This window comes from Grampus griseus (assembly GCF_964374135.1).
Source record: "Grampus griseus genome assembly, chromosome: 6".
In the NCBI taxonomy this organism is placed as follows: Eukaryota; Metazoa; Chordata; class Mammalia; order Artiodactyla; family Delphinidae; genus Grampus; species Grampus griseus.
Window position 1 is genome coordinate 9,735,417 of NC_139000.1, and position 25,323 is coordinate 9,760,739.

Below are 25,323 nucleotides of genomic sequence, written 5' to 3' on the forward strand. Positions count from 1 at the left end.
GCGCACGGGCTTAGTGGCTCTGCAGAATGTGGGATCTTCCCGGACTAGGGATTGAACCTGTGTCCCCTGCATTGGCAGGTGGATTCTTAACCACTGTGCCACCAGGGAAGTTCCTAGTAGGTGTCTTTGAACTTCTGTCCATTGCTCCCATTCTAGTCCTGGGGACCAGAAGAAAAGGAACCCCTGTCTCTTATCATGACCTCCTTTCCAAGTTGGAGCTGAAGTATGGAAAACCTGATTGTCACAAGTATGCTGAAGTACTGGTCCCTGTGCCCTCATGTCTACCAAAGTCCCCAACCAGTCCCTGGCCCAGCACATTCAGTATGTTGTAAAAATATAATTTTTCTGAGTGTGTCAGTTGTCAGGGTCCTAGTTCTATGCACCCCTAGGTCAAGAGATAGGTCAATGTAAGCTCTACTTTTTAAAGCCACTTCCACTCTCTGATACAATTCCTACTCCTTGGAGGCTAAGCCATGCAGTTGGCCTGTCATCACTTCTCCTCATCTAACTACCTTCCTCAGTTGTAGAATGGCTTGGGAAGCACCCCTGGTTTCCTTTCCACCTCATGTCCATCCCTCATCCTGAGAGCTTTTGAGGCCACATGGCATCTCAGTTCCTTCACTGCCTCATCTTCAAAAACTTTTTCCTCCTTTGCACTTCAGCCAGGACCCCACTCTCGGATGGCTCTTCATCTGATGTTGTTCAAGGCGCCCATCTCTTAGGATACCCTCCATCTTTCTGCCTGGTACCATCAGTGACTTCCATTACACCTGTTTGGGGACCTTCAGGCCAGTGTCATGAGCATTTCCAGAATTCTCTTACTTAACATCTTGAGCATCCATCCTGTGCCTTTTGTTTTAAGCACTCTTAAAAGCTGAGATCTTAAACTCCTTGACCCCATCACACCTGTCTGGCAAACTGTCTTCCTGGGATTAACCCAATTGCTCATTTTTTTGTGTGCCTGTATCTTAATTGTTCAAACTAACTATAGAAAAATCAAACAACCATCATATTAGTAGCACCATAAATTCAGAGTCTCCATTCTCAATGGGGCCCTCAGTGTTCCTGAAACCTTATCATATTTCCCTGCACTCCAACTTACTGCAGTGACTATTTCAAATTCATAGTCAGACTTTACTGTAAGCTTCTTTAGGGTGGAGTCCCTATCTGGCTTTTTCACCACTAAATCTCCAGTGCCTAGGATAGGCTTAATACATAGGTACTCAATAAGTATCTGTTTACTGACTGACGTGTAGTAATAGTGGTAGGCATTTTATGCAAATATTAGTAAATGTTAGCTACATGCCGGGCTCTATTCTTTGTGAGCTATATGTATTAGCTCATTTAATCCCCACAAACCCCCCAGTGAGGTTAATTAGAACTTTTGTCATGCCCATTTTACAGATAAGGAAATTTAGAGAGGCAACTTAGAGAGATGAAGTGATAAAAACTGTAAGTGGTAGAGTGGGTATTTACTCCTTAGAACCTGTAGAGAGAAAGCTTAGTGGGTCCAGTTGAGTTTTTTACAATCAGGCAACTGTGCTTCAGACTGGAGGTCAAGAGACAAGTGAAAATGAAGATTCATATTTAGGAGGGGACAGATAAACTGGTGACCTCAGAAAACAGAATATCCAACCTTGTTCACACCCTTGCTTTGGCAGAGCACCTCCAACAAGCCCCTGATGAAACTGGGGTGGTGTGTGTGCAGAAAGCACATTTGAGTGGTAAGGTGCATTTCTTTTTCTCCATGTGAGCTAAGACGTCAATCATATATTTGAATACAAGGGGGTGGATCCATGGTGTATTTGTAGGTGACTTTAATATTGGGTAACATCCCCCCTGGGCTGAAATTCAGCCTTGATTTTTTTTTTCTTTCTTTTGCTAAGGTGCATTTTTAAGAGAGACGTTCCAGACTACCTCTCAGGTAGGAGGGATATCATTGCACTGCTCGAGTCCTTCTTTCCCCTTCACACTAGTTTCTCCCACTGATTCCCTGAGAGAGGGAGAGAGATCACCAACAATGAGCTCCTGTTTGCGTCGGGTCCACATATCTCATGGAAAGCTCCCTGCAGTTCTGGGAAGATAATTATCTCCATTTTACAGATAAGAATGACTAACATTTACTAAGTTTATTAAGTGTCTGGCACTGTGCTGAGTGTTTTTAGAGCATCATCCCATTCGATTCTCACAGCAATACTTAAAATTGGAACCACTGTATGGATGGGTCAGAGAAGGGAGGTGTCTTGTCCTAGGATACACAGCAGGTTAGAGTTGGCATTTAAACCCAGGTCTTCCTCATCACTCATTTCTGGAGGAACCAAAGGCTTTTTTCCGTGGAAGCAGGGAGAGAGAGGAAGAAATTCGAAGGAGAAGGCTGACGCTGATTTCTACCCAACCCAAACCCGGAGGTCAACATACATTGCCAGACTCCCAGCTCACCTCCCACCCAGGCCTTGGCCGGAGGCGGGGAAGTGGTGCGCACGCGCACGGCCTCCCGTTCGGCCCCGCCCCCCGTGAGGGCTTCCCTCCTTGCTCTTGGCTCTGGGGCTTGCGCGCTACGTCCCCAGCCAACGGCTTCTTCCCGGTCAGGGACTTCCGGTGCGCGGAGTGCGGTTCCGGGTCGTGGCGGGGCTCGGGGCCAACAGGGCTGCTGCTCAGCTGGCGAGCGGCGGTGAGCGGCAGGGGCATGAAGGCGAGCCCGGAAAGCGGCTGCTGAGCCGGCCGGGAGGAGCGCCAGTCCCCGAGGATTCCGAGAGTGCGGAGCTCGGGCAGGGGCCGGGAGGCGCGGGGGAGCCGAGCCATCCCCTCAGGAACGTGTCCCAGGGCCGACCCGGCCCGTAGTGTGGCAGCAGCTTCAGGTAAAGGTTGCCCCAGCCTCTAGCTCCTTCGCTCGCTACCTCCGGCAGCCCACCCGAGGAGCCTGGCGGCCTTCCTCACTCCCCCGCGCTCGGCGCTGCCCAGCGGGCAGCCTGTCTGGCCCTTGCTCTGGTCTCCCTTGAGCATCCGTTTTCTGGCCCTTTCGTGGAGGCAGCTATGAGCCTGACAGCTGGGTGTGTGATTTGGGGGAGTAGAAACTAGTGGACTTGGTAGAATTGGGGTTTGGGGAGGGTACTGTTGACTCTGGCAGTTTCTGGCTGTATCCTCGGCAACATCTAGGTGTCTTAATCTTCATAACGAGAAAATCAAGTTTTTAAAGCATTGTCTGTGCAGTCCCTGTTTCCCACCTCCCCTTAGCTCCATTGCCCCAAAGGGGTAAACAGCCTCGCAGAACTGTTTTTTTCTAGCCAGAGTGCTGCTGGAACTTTGTTTCAGCCTTTTGTTTATGGGAGTGGCATAGAGTCTTCCAAATCTGTTTAAGGCTGGGGAAAAAAAAAATCATTTTAGTTTAAGCAAGAGCATTACTTTAACCGGAGACCCGAAAGTTGACTCAGAGATTGGCTCAATTTTCATTCTGAATGAAGTGATTTTTGAAGCCTCTCCCAATACCTGGCACTGTGCAAAAGCATCATGTTATAAACCAAAACCAGCAAAGTTCAAAACTTCCCCATGCGTGAACAGTCAAATGGAGACAGGTGTTTACAAACATCGGTTAAAGCGAAGTCAACGTTCTCATTCCATCAATATTTTGACAAGCAGAAGGGGTGGATTCCTAATTTAAAACAGCAGAAAAGAAGGCACCATGTTTTATTCTTCATATTCTGTGAGCTCGCACAAGATGCTCAGTAAACGCTGAAAGAGTTGTTGATGAAGTATTGATATTTGTTTTATCTTTTTCAGTTTACACATTTGCAAGGTTGCTGGGGCCTGTGAGGCATGCAGGCGGCCCCTTTCCCATTCAGCTTTGTGTTCATACCTTCCTTCATCTCCTGTGATGCCTGAGTGTACTCACATTCCTCTACACCTCCGGGCTCCTGGCTAACTTTCCAGCTACGCTTCGAAAGGCCCCCTACCCAGATCCTTTACTCTGGTTAAGTAGGACCTAGATGCCTTTGTTGTTTCCTTTGTTCGTTGTTTTTTGGTAGGACTTTCTCTCTGCCTAGATTTCTCCTTTTCTGTTCCCACCTATTGAGATGTTACCACGGCCCAGCTGAAATTGGCCTTCCCTCAACCAGTTCAGGGCAATCTCAGCTGGAAATGATTTCTTTTCTAGAATCCTATAAACACTCATTATTATATCTACAATTATTTCACTTAGCAAACATCTACTGAGTATGGATATATACCAGGTACCATGCTAGACAATGTAGAGATAAATAAGACTCAGTTCTTGTCTGCTCAATTTAGTGAGTGAGATAAGGAAATAATTCGAACACATAATGGTATGTACACTGTGGGAGAGTTCTTTCTGTGATCCAGTGGTAGCACAGAAGAGGGGGCATTATTCACTTTTGAGGAGTGTACTATGTCCAGGTAATGTTTCATAATGTGGGGTTAACTAAGCTTTGTTATTGACTATACTGGAGATTATATTAGGTTTCTCTTGTTTAATCATTTTAACCTCAATTCACAGATTAGGAAGGCTCAGGATAAATTACACATCTGGTATGAGACAGCCAGGATTCAAACCCAGGTCTGTCTTATGCCTACATCTGTGCCTTTTCCATTATGTGTTTTTCTTTTCTCACACCATAGCTCTCTGTATGCAAATACATATTGAAACAGGTATACAAGAGAAAAAATATCAATGTCAATATGAATGTCAGATAGTCCTTTAAATGTAGAGAAGACCTTAATCTTCCAAGGCAAGAAGGTAGTAGGTGGGTCAGCTCAACATTGAATGAGTGGACCAGACGTTCTGTAGAGAACAACCATGGATGCTGGCTTCAATTCTTGGTCCTTCCTCTTACTAGATATGTGACCTTTGGCAAGTTTCTTAATTCTAAGTATCATTTCCTTCAAGTATAGTTTGAGATGGGGGATGATAGAGACTTCATGAAGTGTTGTGAGCTAATGTGGGTAAAGGGCCTGATTTGTGGCAAGGTTCCCCTGAAAATAGCTGTAAGATGCAAAGATGCAATGCCTGCGGCATGGTTTTAGAGTAGTGAGTAGACCAGCCTGAATAAATCAAACCATTGCTTCTTTCAGTGGGAATACTGGGAAGTAAAGTTGGAGGGTCAGGAGGGGGTCAGAGTCAGGGCGTGTGTGTTGGGCAAGAGAGGTCACTTCCCGTTTCTGCTCATAACCTTTCCTGTTAATAAATACCTTGAAGATCTATGATTCATTCAGCTGTGCCAGGGAAAATGTTAGACCCAGGGATAAAAAGGAGTATAACCAGGTCCCCACCCTGAGGTTGTCGACACTCCCATGGGGCAGACATGTTTGTGCAGGTGAACCATAGTAAAGCATCGTAGGTACTAAGATAGCAGTCCCCACAGGGTACTGTGGAGCACAAAGGAGGAAACACTGATAACGGTAGCTAATGAGCACTTACTGTGTGCCAGCATTGTGTTAAATGCATTCTCATTCATTCCTCTACAGGATGGTGTTATTACCATTCTGATTTTACAGATGAGGAAACTAGAGCACAGAGGTTAAATGAATTCCTTTAGTTTATGCAGTTGTTGGAGCTGAGAGTAGAGGGGATTATCTGCCAGACTTTGGTAACTCCACTCTTTGGTACTACGCCATGTTGTATCTTTGTGGCTTCGGAGAGGAGCTAGCCCTTGAGCCCTAGCTTCAACGTGCCCATCACCATGCTGGGCAGTAGGAATAATGAGGAATGAACATGGCTTCTGTGCTCAGGGAACTCATCACCTCATCTGTCTCGTTAAATATATATACTTAAGTGGGGTGTTTGTTTTGCTTATTGACTCATAACTGAAGACTTTAGAAACTATTGCAGTTCAGTAGATTATATGTGCTTCAGCTGAATTTGCTGTAAATCTGTTATTTTGATGTGTAGGCCTTATTGTTAAGGACGCAGCAATAGATGTCAAATTATTATGACAAAGAATTCTGTCACATTACATTGTTTCTCTTATGGGAGGTACCCTGACCTTGTGTTTTCTGTGAGTTTGAAGTTTTTCACTCAAAAGTTAGCACATTTTAGCTTGTGTTAAAGTAATTGAGTGCTTACAGTCATCGTTAAATGTTTCTGTATACCTTATTTCCTTCAATCTTTATGATTCTGTGAGCTAGGGTATTACCAATTTAACACGAGTAGCCTAAGCCTTAGTGGTTCAGTGTGTTACCCAAGAGTCATACAGCTAGTGAGTTGATAATGCAAAAAAAAAAAAAAAAAGTTGGCCAAAAGAGTAAACAAATATTTATTAATTTAGTTCTCTTTTGAACTCTACCTCAGGAGTCTCCAACTCAAATGCCCATGATGTAATATAGAGTAGGACAGATCTTGTGAACTGGAGGGCCCATGACCAGTCAGTCTGAAGGCAGCAGTCACTACTCAGCTCCAGTTGCTTGTCGCCATGTGAGGAAGTGGACCCAGTATCTCTAGATCTTCCGATTGTTTTCAAGAGATGCCGGAAATCTGGATTTTAATGTATTTAGTTTAAAAAACTGCCCTTAAAAAAATTATCATGTAGACCAAAACACATTTGTGGGCTGTGTACAGTCTTAGGCTGCCTGATTGTGAACTCTGACCTACCTGCTCACTGAAATTTTGATACCCACTGTTCAAAGCAGGAGGTACAATGCCTGTTGTGATTATTGATCAGAAATCTACTGGTAAATTGCTAGGGTGAGGGGGTGTTGTATTTCACTCATACTGATATCTTTGGGGAAGTGGCAGGGTAAATGCTTTTACTGTATGATCAGGCTGAATTTCTGGAGGGATGGGGTTTGGATGAGGTGATGATGACCTTGTAATACTTTTGTGCCCTTAGCACTTTAAATGCTGCCAGATCTCTTGTTTCCTTTGGTACTCTCTACAGTACATGAAGTGAACAAGGGGGGTTATCATAACCTCTTGAGATGAAGAAATTGGTGCCCGGTGGATTACAGTTTAGTAGAAAGTGCACTAGACTGAGAGGGACTTGAATTCTGAATGCAGGTATGCCACTAACAGCCTTCTGGTTTTGGTCAAGTCACTTACAAGTATCTTTGTATCTTTTTTGCCATCTGGATGATAATGAGGGAGCACGATTGAAGTCTTGGTGAGGTCTTTTCAGGATGCCAAGCTTTCTGATTCTAATTGACATGCTTAAAGCTGCACAACTGATTACTGGCAGACTCCAGTGGAGAACAGTTCAGATCTAAAATGCTGCTTCTCTCTTTCTCTTTTCTTTCTTTTTTTTTTTTGCGGTACGTGGGCCTCTCACTGTTGTGGCCTCTCCCGTTGCGGAGCACAGGCTCCGGACGTGCAGGCTCAGCAGCCACGGCTCACGGGCCCAGCCGCTCCGCGGCATGTGGGATCTTCCCGGACCCGGGCACGAACCCTGCATCGGCAGGCGAACTCTCGACCACTGTGCCACCAGGGGAGCCCTAGGGTTTTTTTGTTTTTTTTTTTTAATCAAGAATCTTTGTTAAAGAAATAATCAGAAATGTAGAAAAATATTCATGTTCAAAGGTGTCCACTGTGCAAGTATTTATAATAGCAAAAATTAGAAACAACTTTAGTAGTCAACAAAGAGGTAAGAGAAATGGAAAAGCCATAGAATGCAAATGTTGTACAAGCATTTTAGATGTTTTAGAAGAATTTTAGTGACTTAATATGCTCATCATATAATATGAAGTGAAAGAAGGATATAAAACTAAAGTATGGTCTCAATTAATGTCAAACACACAAAGAAAAAAACAGGTGGTTAGATTATAGGTCTTTATGCTCTTTTCTGTTTTCCAAAATACTCTCTGATAAACATAAATTACTTTTCAATAAAAAATCCTTTAAATTAACTTGTAATTGAGAAATATGGGTAGAGCTAGTGCACATCATTTTGACCAAAAAGTTTTCCCTAATACAGGTGATCTGAAGTTATATTGGGTTGGCCAAAAAGTTCATTTGGTTTTTCTGTATGATGGCTGTAGTAGCACTTAGTTGTCTTTAACTTCATTCGAAACAATTTTATTAGATTGTATTGTGACAGCTATCATATCAGCGTGCATTTAAGAAAAAACTTAAAATTGGTGAATTTTTGTGTAGCCATTTTAATATTGAAGATGGAAGATAAAAAGCAACATTTTCGGCATATTATGCTTTATTATTTCAAGAAAGGTGAAAATGCAACTGAAACGCAAAAAAAGATTTGTGCAGTGTATGAAGAAGATGCTGTGACTGATCGAATGTGTCAAAAGTGGTTTGTGAAGTTTCATTCTGGAGATTTCTCGCTGGACGATGCACCACCGTCAGGTAGACCATTTGAAGTTGATAACGATCAAATTGAGACATTCATTGAGAACAATCAACGTTATACCACACGGGAGATAGCCGACATACTCAAAATATCCACATCAAGCGTTGAAAATCATTTGCACCAGCTTGGTTATGTGAATCACTTTGATGTTTGGGTTCCACATAAGTTAAGTGAAAAAAACCTCTTGACCATATTTCTGCATGTGATTCTCTACTGAAATGTAATGAAAACATTCCGTTTTTAAAACAAATTGTGACGGGCGATGAAAAGTGGATACTGTACAATAGTGTGGAACGGAAGAGATCATGGGGCAAGCGAGATGAACCCCCACCAACCACACCAAAAGCCGGTCTTCATCCAAAGAAGGTGATGTTGTGTATATGGTGGCATTGAAAGCGAGTCCTCTCTTATGAGCTCCTTCTGGAAAACCAAACGATTAACTCCAACAAGTACTTCTCCAGATTAGACCAACTGAAAGCAGCACTCGCCAGAAAGCATACAGAATTAGTCAACAGAAAACGCATAATCTTCCATCAGGATAACGCAAGACCGCATGTTTCTTTGATGACCAGGCAAAAACTGTTACAGCTTGGCTGGGAAGTTCTGATTCATCTGCCATATTCACCAGACATTGCACCTTTGGATTTCCATTTACTTTGGTCTTTACAAAATCCTCTTAATGGAAAAAATTTCAGTTCCCTGAAGACCGTAAAAGGCACCTGGAACAGTTCTTTGCTCAAAAAGATAAAAAGTTTTGGGAAGATGGAATTATGCAGTTGCCTGAAAAATGGCAGAAGGTAGTGAAACAAAACAGTGAATACGTTATTCAATAAAATTCTTGGTGAAAATGAAAAATACCTTTTATTTTTACTTAAAAACCGAAAGAACTTTTTGGCTAACCCAATAGTATTGTATTTTCAAGTCAGTTTTAACCTCAGTTGTTTTACACTTAGGATATGGTTTCCTGTATCTTGACATACATGATGTTGAGGTTCTCCTCTCCTCCTCAAAAATATCTTGAAAGAAGTGTCATATTTGTGTAGGTGGTACCAGTGTCCCAGTGCTACCATCACCTCTTTAGTGGCCAGTGGGTCAGTGAGTAGCCCTGTGACAGCTCTGTCTTTCAGGAAGAGTACATGCCTATTATTCGTAAGGCTGGTCATTGGTATATAGAGCTTTTTTTGTGAGTTGAATATTTGTATCTTGGTAAGTGCTTTTTTGGTATGGAAAAGTGTAAGTGTGAATTTCTATCTCACTTTTGAAAAATTTTGTAAGAAAAAAATTAAAGATCAAAGTTTGAATTTTACTTTTTGTGATAGCAGTATTCAGGATGTATGAATATTAAAATGTCATGAAGAATTGTGTCTTTTACTCTTTTCTAATTATATACTTCCTAAATGAAATTGCAGTAGTTTCAGCTTGTACCATTAAGCATGATGTCTAGGTTTTTTTTAAAATGTGCATGGTAATTCTCGTATATACAAAAGCATGCAAAAATTTAACAAAGTATTTGAGCATATTTAAATTAGGAAAATACCAGGCAAGATGTTTCATTTTGTAAACTGCTTCTGTCCAAAGCATTCTGTATATTATCAGAATGAAAAATGACAGCACTTTGTCATCTGTTCAAATTGATATTGCACTCTTTGCAATGACAGCTGAAAAGACCCACAGGTGCCATATAAAGAGGTGACCATGTTGTCATATTTCATTTCGGCATCCCTCTGCAAAGCCATAATTACCTAATTAGGTTGTTAATTAGGAGATTAGCATTTCACTGTATTGATAGAATGCTCTTTACTGGCGTGGGGCTAGATACAGATTTGTCTGCCCTAATTTATAATCTCTGCCTTTTTTGTGCTTATTTATTTGCTTAAGATACTGATGTGGGGCAATTCAGTTTACCTGAGAAACAGTTTGTTTACAAGCTAATGAAGCTTTGATCGCAGGATTAAAGTTGCTGAGTTAAAATATGAACAGAATAAAAAAGGTGGTCACATCCCCAAAATGATAATAAAAATTCTGAGTTGGTATAACTAGCGTTCTCATTAGCATAGGGAACAAGCACATGATAAGAATTGAAATTGTTGGTATTAAGAAAAAATACAAAATACAAAAATGAAGTCTGAAATGTGATAGAGATTTATATATATCTAAACTAGGCGAAGGAAACTAGTTACCTTTAATAATAAATCTCTGTCACTTGTACTTGAGACATAAAATGTGTTAAATATTTTTAATGTATTTCAGAAGCTGAAGCTTGGTTAATGATTTCAGAACAAATATATTCAGTCTTCAGTTTAGACTTCCTTAGATAGTCATCATGCATCAGGGTTTATTTCATTTGTACCTTCTGATCATTAGTTGGTGCTTGGAACATTCTCTTCCCACAGTCTTTGCAGTCCTGAGTGCTTATGGAATTTGAAGTATTTCACAGTAACCTTCACTTGGTGAGCTATTTGGAGTTAAGTGGTGTTTCTATCAAGTAAGTGGACATTCTTTTTTGGGGGGGAGAAGTGGGCTGGCAAAAAAAAATTTCTGCTTATTTTTACTCCAGTGCAAGATTTGACAATAATGTTTGTAATTTGCATTATATATACCTTTACCACTCTTTCCAGTTAAGGAGATTTAAGTCCTAAAACTGAACAATGTTAGGAGTACCATTCCCCCTGGGGTAGTAGTTTACCTCCTTTTGATTATATTTAGTATTAGCGGTTAAAGTTGTAGAAAGTACATGTGTGCTTAAGCCCTTTTCCCCATGGTTGTCATGAAAAATTGGATTTGGCTGTATCTGTAATTTTCTTCAAAATTAAAAAAATATTTTATATGAAGAAAATATTACATGCAAAATGTTCTATTTAGTCAGTTAAGTTTTTTGCTTAACTGCAGTCATTCACTTATTCAGTCAGCATTAGCTGAATGTATATTGGGCATTAGTCATATGTCTGGGAATCGAGCAATGAAAACTACAGGCACGGACCCAGTGCTCGTGGGATTTGCAGTCTAGTAACGAAAGTGCAGCGTAGTTTGAGGAGTAAAGCCTAGTGTGAGAAGTGTTAGAGTAATGAGAGTCAAGGTGAGTATGGAGGAGTACCTACCCTAGACTTGATAAGGTCAAACCTTCCAGGCAGGTGCTGTCTAAATTGGGATCTGAAGGGTGAAGGAGAAAGTGATGTTTAAGCCAGGTGGAAGGAGAGAATGGTTTTAAAGGCTGGAAGAACACTAAAAGTTGAGAATGGCTAGAGTAGAAAGAACAAAGGGGATAAATGGAAGATGGGGCTGCAGAGGGAGCAAGTTCAGTTATATTAAAGAGTTTGGGATGTTATTGAAGGGTCTTAAGACAAGTTAGGAAGCAATTGCTATAGCCTAGGTGAGAGAAGATGGGATTGGATAATGGAGAGAAAGAGAATGAATGAAATCTAGAGAGAGAAGAGATGCATAGTATTGGTAATTAAATGGCAGTAGGCTTCACAGAAAGGAGTCAAGGATTCAAATTTGGACATTCTATTTGTTTCCTAATTTTAAGTATGAGAATATGTGTTTAAGTACCTCATAGAGAAGAGGTCCATGAGTCTTATTTTCCAATATGACCCCCAAATATACAGTACTAGCAACTAGTTTTCCTTTTGGTGAATTGGGGAGAATACTAATATTTGAGTGTCACTGTTGGGCCCTACCTTGTGAGAGCAGCTTTGTGAGGTATGAGATAATGTCTTACTGAGGTCCAGAGGAATTGTGACTTTGCCAGTTTTCTCAGCTACTCGGTGGTAGAATTGGGAGCACACACAAGCTTTCCAAAGCCTTTATGTTATCTGTCATGCCATGTTGTCTTCCTTGTTGTGTCCCCCTCCCTTTGTTTATTCCAAAGTGAAGAGGAGAATTACTCCCCAAGGACCAGTAGCTCAGTAGGTTGCTGATAGAGGCATTGTGTAAACTCTGTGACTTCCCAGGCCCAGCTCTGGGGTGGATTAAAGCAGTGTCTGGTGCTTTGGTAAGAGAAGCTGCTCAGTGTAGGAGTGCTTGCTTCAACAAAGTCACAAGTTCTGTTGTGTTTTCTGGCACTAGGCTTTAATCTCCCCCAATTAGAAATGTAGATCAGCTACCTCCACACAAGGTCACTAATGTATAGAAAGTTCTCCTCCTTTCCCCAGGGGAAAAGTCTTGAAATCTCTGATTCTTGGGTGAGGAATTTGACATCTCTTCGATGTAATCAACTTGTATTACAAATTGTTTAAAAAAATTTTATGGTTACTGTCACCAGTACTGTTCAATTAAGTGATTTGTTGGTATCCTTGTGTCGGAATCACCTGAACTAGAAGAAATTCTAGGGTGCAGCATGGATTCTAGCCTCTCTGTGTTTCTGCCCCACCCCCTTTTAAAATTGAGATATAACTCATGTATCATAACATTTACCCTTTTAAAAGTGTACACTTTAATGGTTTATCACCCCCAAGGAAACCCCATACCCATTAGCACTCACTCCTCATTTCTCCCTCCGCTAGCCACTGGCAATCATTAATCTACTTCCTGTATCTATGGATTTGCCTATTCTGAACCTTTTATATCAATGGAATCACACAATATGTGGCTTTTTGTGTCTGGCTTCTCAGCATAATGTTGTCAAGGTTCATCCATGTTGTAGCATATATCAGTACTTCATTTCTTTTTTTCTAAATAAATTTATTTATATATTTATTTTTGGCTGCGTTGGGTCTTTGCTGCTGCACGCAGGCTTTCTCTAGTTGCTGTGAGTGGGGGCTACTCTTCGTTGTGGTACGCAGGCTTCTCATTGCGGTGGCTTCTCTTGCTGCGGAGCATGGGCTCTAGGCGCGCGGGCTTCAGTAGTTGTGGCACGAGGGCTCAGTAGTTGTGGATCGCGGGCTCTAGAGCACAGGCTCAGTAGTTGTGGCGTACGGGCTTAGTTGCTCTGCGGCATGTGGGATCTTCCCGGACCAGGGCTCGAACCCATGTCCCCTGCATTGGCAGGCGGATTCTTAACCACTGTGCCACCAGGGAAGTCCAGTACTTTATTTCTTTTTATTGCTGAATAATATCCCATTGTATGGAAGTACCACATTTTGCCTATCTGTTCATCAGTTGATGGAGGTTTGGGTTGTTCCCACTCTGGCTATTATGAATAATACTCCTGCGGACATTCTTGTACAAGTTTTTGTGTGAGCATATGTTTTCAATTCTATTGGGTGTATTACCTTGGAGTGGATTACTGGGTAATAAGGTAACTCTGTTTAACAGTTGAGGAACTGACAAATTGTTTTCACAGGTGGCTGCACCATTTTACATTCCCTCCAGCAGTGTATAAGGTCTGCCACCTTTCTGCTTTCACTTTCTTCAGGCTTTCTATTGCTGTGGTCTGGGCTGGAAGCAACCCTAGGCATTCCATGAGCCCTTTTGTCTTGATGAATGGGAAATTCTCCAATTTTATCTCTTCAACTACATTCACTCTACAAGCATATGTGTACCAGGCCTTATATTGGATGTTAGTGACAGGAAGCCAAATGAGGCTTCTAGTCCTTTCTTCTCAAGGACTCCACAATCCAGTAGTTGGAACTTCTAACTAGGACATGCAGGGAGAGGGAAAAGCCAGTGAAGAAAGTACAGTTGACCTTTGAACAACATGGGTTTGAACTGCACCAGTCCACTTACATGTGGATTTTTTTTTCAATAAATACAGTACGACAGGATCTGTGATTGGTTGGATCTGTGGATGTGGAACCATGGATGCGGAGGAGGGAGGGCCAGCTATGGGACTTGAGCATCCACAGATTTTAGTATCTGCGGTGGTCCTGGAAACAATCCCCCAGGTTTACTGAGGGACGACTGTAACTGCTTAGATATTTGTGAATTTCCACAGCACAGATCCTAACTTTAGAATCTAGGCAAAGGTTGAGTTGATTTTTGGAGATTTTTGGGGGTTTCTTTTCCTTGGCTCATCCTTTAACTACAGTCATCCTCCTGTATTTGCAGGGTATTGGTTCCAGGACCCAGAGGATACCAAAATTCACAGATGCTGAAGTCCCTCATGTAAAATGGCGTAGTACAGTCGGCCTTCCATATCCTGGGTTCTGCATCTGTGCAGTCACCCAACCAACCAAATTCAATCTGCAGTTGGTTGAATCTGCGGATGCCGAACCTGCATATACTGAGAGAGGACTGTTTTACTGTTCCTTGGGTTTTGTCACTAGGTTACTGCTCGTTTCCTTGCATATTTTCCCTGGGTAAGCTCATTCACATCCATGGCTTCATCTGTCATTTATATGTTAATGTCTTCCAAATTTGCTCAGATCTTTCTCCTAGGCTTCAGGTTTGCCTGTCCTTCATGTGTCAGTTATATGTTGTTGTCCCAGATTTGCTCAGACCTTTCTCCTGGGCTGTTAGGTTTGTATCATGATGGATCTCTGTTTGGGTAATCCATAGACATATCAAGCTCATTGTGTCTGAAACATAGTTCCTCATTTCCCCTCTCCCTGTTAAGCTGTTCCTACTTTTCAGTTCAGTTTCATTTGTTGGTGCTGTCATACAAGCCGTAAACTTTCGCTTTCTCCTTAACCCTCCACATCCACTCAGTCACCAAGTTCTACCAATTTTATCTCCTAAATATTTTTTAAAACTGTTTCTTAAGTTCATAGGCCTATCTTTCAATGCCTTACTTTGGATTTCATCATCTCTTCCCTGAGCTATAGTCACAGCTTCATAACTAATCTTGTGTCTTGTCCATCAGATTAATTTTCTGTGCAACTGCCAGAGCAGTCTCTCTGAAATGCTAACCTGAACAGCAGCTTTGAACTCCTGGTAGTTTTAGTTGCTAACTACATGTTCTGCTATATGTTATTTTAGTGCCTTTTCTCTTTGAAAAAAGCTGGATGAATGAATCATCTTTGAAGATTCATTTTAGACCAGGGAATAATAGCAATAACAATAATAGTAAACATTTGTATAGTGCTTACCATGGGCCTGGTGCTTTTATACACACATAACATATATGATTTCTTTCAGTCCTCACAATAATCCTATGAGATAGGCACCAAAATTGTTCCCATTTATTTATAGATGAGGAAGCGGAGGCACAGAAATTGTTACTTTCCCTAGGTCCCATGGTGAGTGAGTGGCTGAGTCCAGATTTGAACCTAGGCAGTCTGATGCTCTTAGTTTCTCCTGTGTCCCTTTTCCCAACCTTCCTGATTCCCTCCACTTCCCCCACTCCAAAGGTTAGTTATCTTCTCCCTGCTACTGCAGTAACCTATGCATGGCCTGATGTTAATCTGCAGTTCATAGGACAGATCGGGAGCACATTTTATTTTAAACATTATTGAACAAGGAGCCAGCATTATAGACTATTTAATTGCCTGCTCCCTCTTGCCCCTATCTTAAGGTGACTAAGTTGGAAGTGATCACTTCCATTACCTTGATCTTAGTCACCTCTGTGTAGCCTTGTCTGAGTATCCAGTTTCCTTTAGATAGCTTTCCTTTGTGTTTCCGTAGTACTTTGTTATATAGAATCCTCCAGCATTGCTCTCATCCTTTATTGTGGCCATTTTTGTACTTTTCTTCTTGCTTGACTGTAAGCCTTTTGGGGATAGGGACTATGACTTGTTACTTTATACTCCTAATTTCCAGCATGTAGTAGGTATTCACACTTGTTGAATTTCTTGAATGAACAGGTAAGTCCGACCCATATCTAGACTAGTGAGAGAAGAGGATTCAACGTGTGATGAAATGGACTTAACCTGGAAATTCGAGGCAGCATATAATAGCTGTTCCGAGCAGGGGTTGTGGAGCCAGGCTGCCTAGGTTTTATCTTGGCTCTACCTCTCACTAGTTATGGGGCCTTGGGCAAGTCTGTGCCTCAGTTTACTGATTTGTAAAACATAAATAGTAATAGAGTCCACCTCTAACAGTTTTGTAAGTGATGTAAGTGTAAATAAATAAGCAGCCTTCTGGAATCAGAGAATTAATTATTCTACTTAAAGTGTATTTTGTGAAACACTCCCCCCCTAACTGTATAACATTACAGGCAGAATGAAGCCAGTCCTGCTGCTCTATCCTCATGTTTGATCCATCTGGTAATAGTTTTTTTTAAAAAGGTAATCTAGAAGATATAAAAAATACTTGGCAAAGTTAGTGCAGTTTTGTTAATAATAATAACAGTTACCATTTAGTGAGGTTATGAAAGTGCCATTCAAATGAAAGTAGAAAGCACCTTTCACAGTCACAGAAAAATAGTTTGGGGGTTATCTGTTTAGAATAAAATATCTGTTGAGATTATTTTATGCTGCCCTTCCTTCATTAGGAGTTGAATAAATGAGTTTGATAGTTGACAGCTTATTTTCCCTCCAAAAAAATGTAGCTAGAGCAGGAAGAGTCAAGAATATTGCATCTTGGATTTGAATAGTGCTTTTTTACTTTTTGTAAGTATCCCTATGAGGTGGATAAGTAGCACATAGATTATGAATATTTCACTGCTGAGGGAACAGAGGCAGAGGCACCTAACTCACTTGAAATCATCCCATAGCTAGTCCCTAGGCAGGCTACAGGCAGTAACCTGGAATTCCAGATATGTTTACTAACTTCAATGCTTGTAGTTCTAGGAACCAGTTTTCGTACATAATAGCATTTTTTAGACAATAGTGCTCACTCAAATCAGTCAGTGTGGTTTACCTTTGAGAGGGTTTGCTGCCAAAATCTTGATGCAATTAAAATCTTTGTCAAAAAAGGAATTCCTCATACCTCTGTTCTTAGAGTGTGAACCACGGCACCATGATATAAGTAAAACATGCAGTGGAATTCTTCTGGCCTTTAAGGGAAAACAGTATGAAGCAAAAACACGCAAACCTTTTTACTTGAACCCTGGGTGAACACGTGATTACATCCTCCTCCTCCACCTCCTCCACCTCGCATGTGATTGGAATAGAATTTGAGAGCTGAAAAGGCCCTTCTTATAGTTCATCCTCCCCATTTAACAGATGCAAAAAATGGACTGATGTGTAAAACAGGTTTAAAGAGTTGTAAAGAGGTAACTTGTCCAATGCCATGTAATTAGGTCCCTGGTAATTAGGGAATTGGAAGTCAGGTTTCCTGAGTGGTGCTTGCAATAAACTGTGTTGCTTCCCTCAATTGATGATGTGGTTAACCTGAGAGCCAGGTAAGTGGAAGCATAACTATTGAATCCTTCTACTTGGTTAAGCAAACTTCAAATATTGAGGAGACAGTAAAAGGAAAATAAATCTTAGACTGTAGCAGGAGAGCTATCTACTGCACCAGCACCATGGATAAGGGCCCTTTTTTGTTTTTGAAAATCATGGCGCCACCCTTTGGGAACAGGAAAGATTTGTTTTGTCTATTTATTGCACACTGAGCCCTTGCTGGATGCCAGCCACTTTCTACTAGAAACTGGCAGTACAGTGATGATTAAGACAGTGTGCTTAAGGAGTTGAGAGTTTAGAAGAGAAAACCAACATACAGACAGTCATTATTATTTTTTTTAAATGTGATTAGTTTCTTTGTTTATTCATTCATTCATTTATTCATTCCTTAACAAAGCAGCCAGAGAGATACTTTTATTTTTTATTATTTAAAAAAATATTTATTTATTTATTTGGTTGCGCTGGGTCTTAGTTGCAGCAGGTGGGCCCCTTAGTTGTGGCTTGAGGGCTCCTTACTTGTGGCATGCAAACTTAGTTGTGGCATGCATGTGGGATCTAGTACCCCGACCAGGGATTGAACCCAGGCCCCTTGCATTGGGAGCTCGGAGTCTTAACCACTGCGCCACCGGGGAAGTCCCCAGAGAGATACTTTTTAAAATGTGAGTTAGATCATATTGCTGCTCACAGTCTTCCGGTGATTCTCCTTTTACTTGTAATTAAAGCAGAGTGCTTAGAATTGCCTGTAAGGCTCTACTCACTTTTCCCCACTCTTCAGACCTCATCCTCTACTACTTGCTTCTTTGCTGGGCTCCTTGATACTTAGTGCCAGGCATACTCCCCCTGCTTGGCAACACGCTTCCCTCAGAAATCCATATGGCTTGTTCTTTCATCTTCAAGGGTTAACTCTCAAATGTCACCTTCTCAGTGAAGCATCCCTTGACTATTTTATTTACAATTGCAGCTGTGGCTCCACTTACCTAGCATGCCTTAGCTCTCTTTTCTGTGCTACTTTTCTCCATAGCATTTCTAACTTGTTGTATAATTTAATTCTCTATTTTGTTTGTCTCCTTCATTAGAATGTGAACTCCATGAGGGCAGGACTTTCTGTCTGCTTTGTTTTCTGCTGTACTCTGCATCTAGCATAGTGCCTGGCACACAGGAGGAATTCAACAAGTATTTGTTGAATGAATAAATTCAGCAAACACTTAGCACCTATTACTAACAGGCAATGTGCTGGATTAATTATTTGGTAGAAGTAGTGATGAAGTGCAGTACAGTGGGACCACATGGGAGCAGCTAACCTGGTCTGTGGGATTCATCAGGGAGGTTTCCCGAGAGAATTGACCATTGAGCTGGATTTAGAAGAATGAGTAGGAGGAGGCCAGGTGACAGTCTTCAGATCAAGTTATAAGTTTGGAGGAATGTAACTGGTCTTTATTGTAGCAATTTGAGCTGTGGTTCTCCATAGGGTAGGATAAAATTTCAGAAAACAGATGCTAGGAGTTGAACTTTGTTTAGCACCTTCGAAGATTTGAGCATAGATTTTAGTAGCAAAGTTGTATATGTATGTATTAATCTTGGTATTAATGAAACCATTCGGGGGTTGGAAATTGCCACAGATTTAGTGGCTTCAAACAACACATCACTGCAAGGTTTCTCAACCTCCGCATTATTGCTATTGACATTTTGGGGGGTATAAGTCTTTGTTGTGGGTGCTGTCCTGTGCATTGTATGATGTTTAGCAGCATCCTTGGCATTAAAAAATTTGAAATTGGCAATTCCTTAAACACGATATTCATACAACTAACTGTATTAAAGGTAGAAATAAAGTGCTTTTAAAACAGTTTGCGGGGGCTTCCCTGATGGCGCAGTCGTTGAGAGTCTGCCTGCCGATGCAGGGGACATGGGTTCGTGCCCCAGTCCGTCAAGATCCCACATGCCACGGAGTGGCTAGGCCCGTGAGCCGTGGCCGCTGAGCCTGCGCGTCCGGAGCTTGTGCTCCGCAACGGGAGAGGCCACAACAGTAACAGGCCCGCGTACCGCAAAAAAAACAAAACAAAACAAAGAAAAACAGTTTGCGGGGCTTCCCTGGTGGCACAGTGGTTAAGAATCCACCCGCCAAGGCAGGGGACACGGGTTCAAGCCCTGGTCCGGGAAGATCCCACATGTCACGGAGCAACTAAGCCCAAGCGCCACAACTACTGAAGCCCGTGCGCCTAGAGCCCATGCTCCACAACAAGAGAAGCCACTGCAGTGAGAAGCCCGCGCAGCACAATGAAGAGTAGCCCCCGCTCACCGCAACTAGAGAAAGCCCGCGCACAGCAACAAAGACCCAACACAGCCAAAAATAAATAAATAAATAAATTTATCTATTTTAAAAAAAAAACAGTTTGGACCCTGGGAATTGGAGAAGGGTTCACAGAGGAAGAAATATTTGAATTGGACTTAGAAGGTTTGTATTGGAGGATAAAGGTACATCTCACACAAAGGAAGTCTCATTACCAAAGGCTAGATTGTGTTCAGAATACTCCTGGGAGTTGCCTTCTGGGGAGAAGGGGCAGATGAATGAAACTGGGTTGTAAAGAGTCCTAAATATATGTGAAGGTGAAGGGGCTTAGGCTGTTTTCCTGCACTATTTTCGTTTCTGTTGTTGTCTAACAAATTACCACAAACTTAGTGGCTTAAAACAACACAAATTTATTATCTCTCAGTGGGTCAGGAGTCATGGCTTCAGCTAGGTTTTCTTTTTTTTTTCTTTTTCTTTTTTTTTTTCCTCTTTCTTTTTTCTTTGGCTGTGCCACGCAGCTTGTGGGATTTTAGTTCCCTGACAAGGGATTGAAGCCAGGCTCCCAGCAGTGGAAGCGTGGAGTCCTAACCTCTGGACAGCCAGTGAATTCCCTCAGCTGGGTTTTCTGCTAAGGGTCTCAAAGGGATGAAATTAAGGTGTCAGTGGACTCCAGCCTAAGGTCCCCATTTCCTTGTTACCTGTTGGCTGCGACCACTCTCATCTCCTAGAGGCTGCTCTCAGATTCTTGCCTTATAATTCCATAACATGGCTGTTTGCTTTTTCAATACCGGCAGGAAAATCTCTGGCTTAAAATCTCTCCCCCGGGTTGCTTAGGATGAAGTCTTATGTAACAAAGTCATCAAGGGAATGACTCTTCCATCACTTTTGCTATGCTCTTGGCTAGAAGCAAGTCAGGTTCTACCCACACTCGAGGGAATAACACAGAGGCATGGATAGCAAGAGAAGAATTTCTGGAGCCATATTAAAATGTTGACTGCCATATGTACTTTTAGCTCCATGAAGGCAGTAGCCAGGTCTTTTCAAATTTTTTTGCTCAGCATTGTGTCTCTGGTGCCTGGCACATAGTAAGTGCTTTATAAATATTTGTCGAATGAAATCAATGAATGGTAGCAGTTGAGTGTTACTTATGGTTTCAGCTCTTACACTGGTAATTTCACATGGAGAAGCAGTCTAGTTTCTTTGGCATTATTCATTTCTTTAGGTAAAACTATAAACATTTTTACCTGGAATCTTAAAGTAAAACCTAAAATTATTTGTTTATCATAACAAGTGTCAATCAAATCTGTTATCTCAGAGAGACAACACCCATTGGAAAAATAATTTAGGGCTACATTGCACCAAACTGGCAGATTTCTTGTAACAGCCAGAAATGATGGCAGCTTTGGAGTTGTGGAGGTGGTGAGTAGTTAGGTTGTCTGAAGTTTCACAGCTATTGCTAATAACAATAATTTCAAATAATAAACAAGTATTTCAAAACGCTGGAAATACTGATTGTTTTGTAATAACTGCTTTATAATATTGATTTTAGTCTAAGTTGTGCTTAGAACTTTATATATAGTTTGGTGTTATTATTAATTATGGTGGTTCTCCATACTTGTCATAGGAAACATTTTGAGCAATATTTAGATCTTGAGTTATCCGTTGATAAAGGACCATTTTACCTTCAGAAAATCAGGTATTTCTGACACCAAAGTCTGTGTTTTTCCAGTGGACCTTGCTGTTCAAAATGGGGTTGTGAGAATCTCAGTATGTGCCAGTTGGTCCTGGAAGCCACAAAGTAAGCAAGGCACATCTTCCTGGACTATCAGTTTTAGTGACTATATTCAAAGGTAAAATATTTTTTTCTATTAAAACAAATACAGGTTCAGTATGTTATAGGATAGAATGCAAAATATTAATGAATTCTAAAAATAAATTTCTTACAGCATGTTGCTTTACGTGGCTCCCCCTAGGTTCTCTCTTACCTTGATTTATGGTTACTCTCCTCTGCCCTTCAGGTGTGTCCGTGGACAAGTTTGAGAGGCACTGTACTGTACCAGTCTCCCTTTAACTGGATCTTGGCAGATGGTAAGATTCAGAGACATTTCAGGTGGAGGTTAGTGGTACAAGGAAAGAAAAATCAAGGGCCAGGGTCCCTTTCCCTCTGTCCACAGGAGATATTTGAGGAGACCTGGTCTCCTGGTAGATTGGTGAGGGTCTGGCTGGTCCCAGATGGCCTCAGTCACTCACGGTGGGGGGTGGCATCACAGTAGCTGGAATGATCGATGGCTGAGCCTCTCTGCATTTGGTCTTTTATCCCAAGCTTCTTCCCATGATTCAAATATGGTCCAAAGAAGGCTGTAGCAGAAGCTGCAAAGTCTCTTGAGACCGAGATTCAGCAGTCCCACATTAGTTCAACTACATTCTGTTGGTCACAGCAAATTACAAGTGAGCCCAGTGATGGGAGGAGCTGCAAAGACTCAAAAATCTACCAAGTGACCTTGGGCAAGTTACTTAATGCCTCTAAGCCTTAATTTTTTTAATAATCTATAAAATGGGGGTAATAGTAATACCTACTTTCTGGGGTGGTAGTAAGGATGAAATATGTTGTTACATGAAAAGTACAGCTGATAGTAAGAAGCTCAGTAATTGTCATCTGTTACTGTTCTCCTTGTGTTTTTGCCTAATGAAAGCCTGCCCATCCTTAAATGCCACCTTCTTCCTTCCTACAGCCTTCTGTAACTTTTTTGTCTCTTGGAAAATACATTGTCTTAGTGTCTTATTTGATGGGTAGTATATTGCCTTATATTACTGTTATGTATGTACACGACATAGCTCATCTGCTGAAGCCTGTAAGCCTCTGGAGGATGCAGGCCAGTGTTCATGTACCTTTTTGTAGGAGTCCCTGTGCCTAGTTCTCAATGATGTTTAGTGAATGAATTCCATATTATTCGAAAGAAGATACAAGCATTTGTTTTCTGTTGTTGTAATTTGGTCTAGTAAGTACTTTTAGTCAAAGTAAAGAAATAAAAATGTGAAGGGAAAAATTAAGTTCTCCAGATATAAGGTCTCACTATTTACTGTTTAATTAAATTAGGCATATTCACATGGAGAAGATTTTAATTCCCTGAGGGGAAAAAATGGCTCAATTTTACTCTTCTAAAAAATAAATGAATATTTAATTTAGAGTTAAATTGGAGAGAGTTAGAAAAAGAGATTTAAAATCAATGAAGTGCATTTTATTTTAATGGTCATTTCACTTGTTTTCTAACTCCAGGGGTTATGAATTCTGAACTTTAATTAGATCAAAGAACTTTGAAATCTTAGTAAAAAACAGGGTCTGTTGGTTTTTATAAATGTACATAATAAAAAGGCTTTGTTTTTCTAACTTGTGATCATTTCTTGTTGTGCAAAATAAATGTGAGTGCTTCTATAACATTCTTAAGGAATCTTGTGTAGGAATCAGGTTCAACTTGCCTAATGCTAATAGCATGAAGTCGGGGTACAGTGTGGAAAGGTAAAAAAAAAAAAAAAATCTTGCATCTGCTGTTACATGTTGTTAACTCCCTCAGCAGACTTTAAATCATTTCAAGTACAATGATAGTGTGGGAGGTAAATTAACTAACCATTAACAATCTTATAAATACACAATTAACATGCCAACATTTATATGACACATTGATGGGGCAGCAGTAATTTTTGATTGGGAGTTTGCAGACCTTTGAGAAGCCCCAGGCTGTTGCTTATTCAGACAGGTTTTCACAGATTGCAGGTGAGGGCAGCTTGAAGTCTGTCTGGCAGAGGGAAGTGAGTGTGTAGTGTTTTGAAAGTCCAGGAAAAACCACTGGCTGGACTTGAGCATTTGAAGTCACGTTACTATCTCAGGTCCTTAGGGAGTGAAGAAGTATAAGGAGGGCGCATTTGCTTCTGGTGGGGTTATTTAAAGAGACAATATTTTAGGTATGGACTTTGTAGCTGAAGTTGCATGAATTTCTAGGGATTTTCAGAAAGATACTTAGACCTAATTGGGGATTTAAAGTAAACCCTTCTCTGTGGTTTCAGGTCAACAAGTAGATGATCTCTGGAGTTCATTTCATGTGTAAAATTTTATGATTTTTAGTTTTGAACAATTATTAAGTGTGCTGCTTCTTTCTTGCTGTTGTACAAATCACTGTTGCATTAGTGGAGGGAAGGCTAAGGGTCTAGTCTACTGCATAACACATTTACTGTCTTACATCTTTCACAAGGACCCACAAATTTCTCTCAGGCCCTGGAACTCAACAACAGGATTTAAAAAAATCATGTTTATTATAGCTGTTGTAGTTTTTGTTCCTCTTTGTTTTGAGAGGCTATAGAGTGGTTAAGATCCCAAGCTCTTGGGTTTATTGGTTCTATTTACTTGGTTCTATTTACTTATTAGCGCTCTGGGTTTGGGCAGGTTTCTTACTTTGCCTCAGTTTTTTCATCTATAAAATGGGGGTAAAAATAGTTACCATCTTATGGGGTTATTTTGAGAATTATATGAATTAATCCATGTAAAAAGGGAACAACAAGTCTAGCTTTTATAATAAGTTAAGGTTAGTTATTATCATTGCTTTTTGCTTCTGGGATTCTCCATTCTACCTGCAGAAAATGTACATGGCATGCACTGGCTTATGGATTCATATTAAGTTACTTCCCCTTTGCCCATCTACTTTTTTACTGTCTTGTACCTTATGCTTTTGTTTTTGTTTTTTTTAATAATACATTGCAAATAAAGTTTGGAGGGTGTATGTGTATAAAGTTATTATTAAGAATATACTTATATTAAGACTTGATACCCATTTAAGCCTACTAAAAATTTACTACCCTGTTAGGACGTGCTTCAAGTTACCACAGGTAGGTTACATGATCATTAGTGAACACAAATCAAATGGTTATGTGAAGTGGTAATAGCATCCAAGTTGCACCTGGAACCACACTTAGCATACAGTAGCAACTTAATAAATATTTTTTGAATGAATGAATGAATGAAGTATGAAAGGAGACCATCCGATACATTAAAAATGGCCATGTCATTTTGGGACATCTCTTACTATCCTCCCACTCACTCTCTGTGGTTGTCCCTTTTGCTTCCTTTTTTTTTTTTCTGGCTGTGTTGGGTCTTTGTTGCTGCGCTGCGCGCGAGCTTTCTCTAGTTGCAGCGAGCGGGGGCTTCTCATTGCGGTGGCTTCTTCTGTTGTGGAGCATAGGCTCTAGGCGTGCGGGCTTCAGTAGTTGTGGCGCATGGGCTTAGTTGCTCTGTGGCATGTGGGATCTTCCCGCACCAGGGCTCGAACCTGTGTCCCCTGCATTGGCAGGCAGATTCTCCGCCACTGGACTACCAGGGAAATCCCTGCTTCCATTTTTAGTAAAACAAATCTTTATGCTTTGAGGAACCTGGAGTTAGAAAGTGGGAAAATCTGAAAAGTAGGACATCTACTAACAATCTAATTATTGTTTATCTGATAGCTTAATGGTATATATTAAAAAGCACTGACTATGTCGGAGAGTCAAGAATTGGTGACGTTCAGGGAAGGCATTCAAGGCC

At 41.1% G+C, this 25,323-nt stretch overlaps 1 protein-coding gene across 4 annotated transcripts in view; it reads left to right on the forward strand.

Annotated features, from left to right (window-relative positions):
• Nucleotides 1-2,628: 2,628 nt before the first annotated feature.
• Nucleotides 2,629-25,323, forward strand: part of MAPKAP1 (MAPK associated protein 1) — a 231,184-nt gene continuing 208,489 nt past the window's right edge. For 2 of the 4 annotated variants that reach the window (XM_082656562.1, XM_082656565.1), the window contains exons 1-2: nucleotides 2,629-2,858; nucleotides 21,773-21,842. The gene's annotated coding sequence lies outside the window, so the exon portion shown is untranslated. Of the gene's footprint in view, nucleotides 2,859-10,699; nucleotides 10,792-21,772; nucleotides 21,843-25,323 lie in introns of all 4 variants that reach the window. The other 2 variants (XM_082656563.1, XM_082656564.1) reach the window with 2 other exon arrangements.